This window comes from Eriocheir sinensis, chromosome 35 (genome assembly GCF_024679095.1).
Source record: "Eriocheir sinensis breed Jianghai 21 chromosome 35, ASM2467909v1, whole genome shotgun sequence".
NCBI lineage: Eukaryota > Metazoa > Arthropoda > Malacostraca > Decapoda > Varunidae > Eriocheir > Eriocheir sinensis.
The window spans coordinates 8142919-8149345 of NC_066543.1; the positions used below are offsets into that span (position 1 = coordinate 8142919).

Sequence of the window (6427 nt, forward strand, 5' to 3'; positions counted from 1 at the left end):
AGACCGAGGACGTGTGAGGAAGATTGTAGTGTGATGGAATGAGGAAGAGGGAGAGGAGCCGATTAAAATAGGGTCTTGAGTGGATTAAGTGCCGTGTTTCTCTCTCTCTCTCTCTCTCTCTCTCTCTCTCTCTCTCTCTCTCTCTCTCTCTCTCTCTCTCTCTCTCTCTCTCTCTCTCTCTCTCTCTCTCTCTCTCTCTCTCTCTCTCACACACACACACACACACACACACACACACACACACACACACACACACACACACACACATACACACACACACACACACACACACGCACAGAAAAGAGGAGATGAAGGAGGTGTAAAGGAGAATTATGTCAGCAGGAGGAGGAGGAGGAGCAGGAGGAGGAGGAGGAGGAGGTGGAGGAGGCAGTGGAAGAATTAAATAGTCGACAAATTAATATGCAAATAACTCGGGATCCTGCCGGGAAAAGGGAGTTAGAGAATAGTTGAAGGTTCACTAATTTACTCACCCTTTTCGTCTCCTTTCCCCCCCACCTCTCCTTTTCTCCCCACCTCTAACCTTTTCTCCCCACCTCTCCCCTTTCCTAGCTTCCCTTCTTTTTCCTTACCTTCTCCTGCCTTCTTTCTCCTTCCCTTCTTTCTTTCCCTTCTCTTCCTTCCCTTTAGCATGCCTCACCATACCTTACCTTTCCCCTCTCCACTTTCCCTCCCTGACCTAAGACTATTGAGAGAGAGAGAGAGAGAGAGAGAGAGAGAGAGAGAGAGAGAGAGAGAGGTTGGAAAGTTTCGTTTAGTCGGCGCAACATCTGTGGTCATATGCCGGAGAGAGACAGAAGGGGATGGAATTTTAGGAAAAGGGAACAGACCCCAGGAGACGGGACACAACCCCCGATTAATACCTGGTACCCATTCACTGCTGGGTGGACAGGGGCGTAGGGTATCGGAAAAGCCGCCCAAATTTTTCCACTCCGCCCGGGAATCGAACCCGGGCTCTCTCGATCGTGAGCCGAGTGTGCTAACCACTGCACCACGAAGCCTCCCTGAGAGAGAGAGAGAGAGAGAGAGAGAGAGAGAGATTGTTAATGAGTTATTGTCCTCCTCGTTAAGACATTGCTCTTGTTTTTGTTGTTGTTTATAAAAGTCAGACGAACGTAATGAATGGATGGTAATTGTTTTGTTTCCCTGTGTGTCTTTCTTTTTCGTCAGTGTCTGTCTATCTGTTTGTGTGTTTGTGTGTCTCTCTCTTTCAGTACTCTTTTTTTTCTACCCTTAATCTGGTGTTGTTGTTGCTGTCTATGTCTGTCTATCTCTCTGTATTTGCCTGTTTGTTCGTTTGTATGTCTGTTTTTCTCTTTCAGTACTCTTTTCTTGGCCTTTATTTTCATCTAGTGTGTTTCTGGCTGACTGTCTATCTGTTTGTGTCTGTCTGTTTGTCTTTTCCTTCAGTTCTCATTCCTCGGCCCTTGAGCTGACATAGTGTATTGCTCTCTTTGTCTGTCTATCTGTTTGTGTATGTTCCTGTCTGTCTGTCTGTCTGTCTGTGTGTCTGTCTTTCCCTTTCAGTATTCCTTCCTTGGTCCATAATTTGATGTAGTGTATTGCTGTCTTTGTCTTTATCTGCTTGTGTTTGTTCCTGTCTGTCTGTCTCTCTGTGTCTGTCTGTCTGTCTGTGTGTCTGTCTTTCTCTTTCAGTATTCCTTCCTTGGTCCATAATTTGATAGTGTGTTGCTGTCTTTGTCTTTATCTGTTTATGTTTGTTCCTGTCTGTCTGTCTCTTTCCCTTTCAGTACTCTTTCCTCGCCCCGTAATCTGACGCAGTGTGTTTCTAATTCCTGCGTCGCTGCTCTGAATTCCTCCGTAATTTCTCTTAATGAGCGAGACAAACTTCCCTGTGTCAGCTCTTCTCTCTCTCTCTCTCTCTCTCTCTCTCTCTCTCTCTCTCTCTCTCTCTCTCTCTCTCTCTCTCTCTCCAAATATCTCCCCTTAATTATTTTTTTAGAACAAAATTTTCAAGTGTATTTTTTTTTTTTTAATTCACAAAACATTCTCGCCGTCGTGCCTTTGCTTGCCCTGATTGCCCTTCATGGCCAGCCTTTGCGTGGAGTCCCTTGATCTTTTTACACACACACACTCACACAACGCCCCTCACTCCCCCTTCCCACACACACACACACACACACACAAACCCTTACGCGTGACTGTGTTTGCCTCGGAGCATGCATACGTGAAGGAACAGCTGATGGCGCCACTAATATCGGAACAAGGTGAGGGGCAGCAGGGCAAATACGTCGCTAATTGAGTGTCCATAGAGCCAGTGAAGCCCAAGCAAGATTAATGGAACATGGGGAAGATAAATGGAGGTTGTTAGAGGGCAGTGGAGCATATGGCGGAGACGCGGGGAAAGGGGAAGACGGGAAGAGGCAGACGGGAAGAAAAGGGAAAGCGGGAATGGAGCGTGATACAGAAACGTCTTGCACATGGAGGAGACGGGAAGAGTGGAGGGAAAGAGAATGAAAAAGCGGTCCTGAAGCGTGATATAGAAAAGCTTTGCACTCGCTGTCAAGAGCATAGGGAGGTGACGGGAGGCGAGAGGCGGTAGAGAGAGAAAAAAAAAAACAACGGTGAAGGGAAAAGGAAAGTAATGGAGAGGGAGGTGATGCAATGGCGGTAGAAACAGGAGAGAGGAAAAGGACGAAAGTAAAAGGAAAGAAGAGAAATGGAAGGTAATGGAAAGAGAGGTGATGGGATGGCGGGAGAATCAGGAGAGAGAGGAAAATGGTGAAGGGAAAAGGAAAGAGGAGAAAGAGGGAAGTGATGGGATGGACGGAGAATCACGATAGAGAGGAAAAGGACGAAAGTAAAATGAAAGAGGAGAAAGGGAAGGTGATTGGATTGCGGGATAGGTAGGAGAGAGAGGAATGGATGAAGGTAAGAGGAAAAAGGAGAAAGTAATGGAGAGGGAGTGGAGGTAAAGGGGAGGACATGACGAGGGAGGGCATGTTAGCTAAGGGAAGGTAATGGACCAGAAATACAGCTTGATATGAGAGCAGGGTGAGGCAGAGGGATGGAGGGAAAAAAATGAGATACTGGAACAAACAGGATAGAGAGAGAGAGGGAAAGAGAGAACCTGTAACATTTAGCAGTCAAGAGGAAGGAGGATAGAGAGAGAGAGGGAAAGAGAGAACCTATAACATTTTAGCAGTCAAGAGGAAGGAGGATAGAGAGAGAGAGAAAGAGAGAACCTGTAACATTTAGCAGTCAAGAGCAAGGAGGATAGAGAGAGAGAGGGAAAGAGAGAACCTGTAACATTTAGCAGTCAAGAGGAAGGAGGATAGAGAGAGAGAGGGAAAGAGAGAACCTGTAACATTTTACCAGTCAAGAGAAAGGAGGATAGAGGGAGAGAGGGGAAGAGAGAACTTGTAACATTTTAGCAGTCAAGAGAAAGGAGGATAAAGAGAGAGAGGGAAAGAGAGAACCTGTAACATTTTAGCAGTCAAGAGAAAGGAGGATAGAGAGAGAGAGGGAAAGAGAGAACCTGTAACATTTAGCAGTCAAGAGGAAGGGTGCCATTTATGATTGTAAACTACCAGACTGGACCAGATTTGATAACGAAAAATGCTACGAGGTAATGAATCAGCATTAGTATTGAAGCTCAGTCGATTAATTTGCTCGCCTGCAATGCCCGAACATCAATAACACGCTGCTGTGCCTCAACTGCGTGATACATTTCAACTTTTTTCGAGTATGTGATATTGGCGAAAGTGGGAAGAGTGAACTTAAAGGTAATTTGGTAATGGAAACCGAGGAAATTAGAAAGGAGCCAGTGTCCGGGTCAGTAACGTAAGAGAGTAAACGTAAAAAGTCTGCCTGTTACAGCTCTGAGTGGAAGACAGGAGACACTCAAGTCAAGCACGACATCTAGGGGTAAAATGGTATAGGGAGAGGGCCTGTTGAGAGCATAAAAGGGAGAGGTAGACTAAAGGAAATTAAATATGAGGAGCAGAATAAGGAAGGGAAATTAAATAAGGAAATTAAATATGGGGAGCAAAACAAGGGAGAAAAGGAATGAGGAGGAAGGGATAGGAAATTGAGAGAGAGAGAGAGAGAGAGAGAGAGAGAGAGAGAGAGAGAGAGAGAGAGATTATGTCCTCTGTAACTTTCTTAAGCGAATCTGAAGGTAATTTTCCTCCACCTGCCCCTTCGTCCACCTGTTACCGCTGTGTGTGTGTGTGTGTGTGTGTGTGTGTGTGTGTGTGTGTGTAACGGAAGCGTGGAAGCGTGAAACCTCCTTAAAAAAATATCTGACAACTTTAACACACACACACACACACACACACACACACACACACTGAAAATTATACAGAAAACAATATGCTGCCGGATTTATTATTTTTCTTGCAAAACTATATGCCAGAAAGTTAGAACCGCTGGCGTTGTATATGTTTTTGTTGTTGCTGTTGTTATTGGCAGGGGTGATGGAGGAGGAGGAGGAGGAGGAGGAGGAGGAGGAGGAATGGGAGCGCTGCAGGGGAAACTTAGGAAAATATATGGAAATTGGATGTAGGAAGATAGTAATTATATTTTGAGAGAGAGAGAGAGAGAGAGAGAGAGAGAGAGAGAGAGAGAGAGAGAGTAAAGTCAAGTCCGGTCAGTAGCTCAACTTGGCCCGGGTTACAAATGGTCCGCTCTCTCCTCCGTGTAATTCTCGTTTAATGGTGTGAGTTTGTCTCCATTAAAGAACCATCCGCCCGGCGCCGCGTTCCTGCCCCATTACCCTTCCCTTACCCCCCCCCCCCTTATCTTCCCTTTCCCCTCCCTTCCCCCCTTTTCCCCTCCCTCTCTATCTCCGTTTTCCTCTCTACATTACCTTCCCTCCACCATTCACCTTTCCTTTACCTCCCCTCTCCCCTTATCTCCCCTCTCTCCTCCCTTCCCTCCTTTTCCCCTCCCTCTTTATCTCCGTTCTTCCTCTCTACATTACTTTCCTTTTACCATTCACCTTTCTTTTACCTCCCCTCTCCCCTTCCTTTTTTACCTCCCCTTTCCTCCTTCCTCCCCTCCATCTTTACCTCCCTTCTCTCTCTCTACTTTACCTTTCCTTCACCATTTACATTCCCTTTACCTCCCCTCTCCTTTTCCTTTTTACCTCCCCTTTCCTCTCTTCTCCCCTTCATCTTTACATCCGTTCCCTCTCTCTACATTAGCTTCCCTTTACCATTCACCTTTCCTTTACCTCCCCTCTCCCCTTTCCTCCCTTCTCCCCTTCTTTTTTACCTCCCCTTTTCTCTCTTCTCCCCTCCATCTTTACCTCCGTTCTCTCTCTCTACTTTAGCTTCCCTTCACCACTCACCTTCCCTTCACCCCCTTCATTAATCGCCCCTTCCCCCTTTTCCTCTCCCTCTTCACCTCCGTTCTCCCTCTCTATACATTACTTTCCCTTCACCACCCCTCCTCGTTCTTCCCTCTCCCCTTCTCTCCCTTTTCACCTTCATCCTCTCTCTCCATTATCTTAGCTTCGTCCTTCTCTTTCCCGTCCCTATTTCACTTTCCTTCCTCCATCCTTACCTCCATTCTCTCTCTCTCCTATATACCTCTCTTTCCCCTGACATTTCTTCCCTCTCCCCTCTCTCCTTCCCTTTCTTCCCTCTGTTTTCAATCCTGGCCTTTCCCTCTCTCTCTTCCACCTCTCTCCCTCGTTCACTTCTTCCTGCTTTTTATCCTTCCTCTCAGTTTCATGCTCTCCCTCCTCCTCCTCCTCCTCCTCCTCCTCCTCCTCCCTTTGGCCTGCATTTTCCGCATCAATGAAGCAGGAAAGGGAAGTTTAAATTCTCTTTGTGCAAACATGGCTAGTGAGAGAGGAAGATGAATGGAGGAGGAGGAGGAGAAGGAGAAGGAGGAGGTATATTTCGTGTAGGGCGTGGTAGGAGGTTGGGAAGGAATATTAGCGGTCAAGGGGGGGAGGGGTGGAGATGATGAAGTTTAGGAGGTGGTGGTGGTGGCGGTGGTGATGGTGGTGGTGATGTGGGATGTGGTTTAGTCAAGGAACGTCGAGTAGGGTCCGGGAAAGTAAAGTGTGTGTGTGTGTGTGTGTGTGTGTGTGTGTGTGTGTGTTCAGCAGCAGATTGACGTGTTCCATAATGAGGTGTGGGGGCGCCTTTGTGGATGCAGCGAGGTAATTAGTTCACTCACATCAAAACGGAACATCGGACAGGTGAACACAAAGTGGACGCAAACAAATCACACGGAAACAAACTGAACAGGATGACGGATGAATTAACAACAAACAAAAACATAAACTACTAACACAGCACCAGAAGCAACAACCGGATCAGGACACCTCTTCTCACGTAATTGACTGCTCTTTCGGCCACCTCTTCGGATTATTTACAGGAGCAGCGAGTAGCGGCCTTTTTTATTGTTTCCTTTTTTTGTGTGTCCTTGTGCT

At 46.6% G+C, this 6427-nt stretch overlaps 2 protein-coding genes across 8 annotated transcripts in view; one reads left to right on the forward strand and one right to left on the reverse strand.

Moving 5' to 3' along the window:
• Positions 1 to 6427, forward strand: part of LOC127007353 (protein lin-10-like) — a 91292-nt gene that overhangs the window by 37642 nt on the left and 47223 nt on the right. The window lies entirely within an intron of this gene.
• The window catches only part of LOC127007355 (39S ribosomal protein L38, mitochondrial-like), a 40491-nt gene that overhangs the window by 23355 nt on the left and 10709 nt on the right, over positions 1 to 6427 (reverse strand). The window lies entirely within an intron of this gene.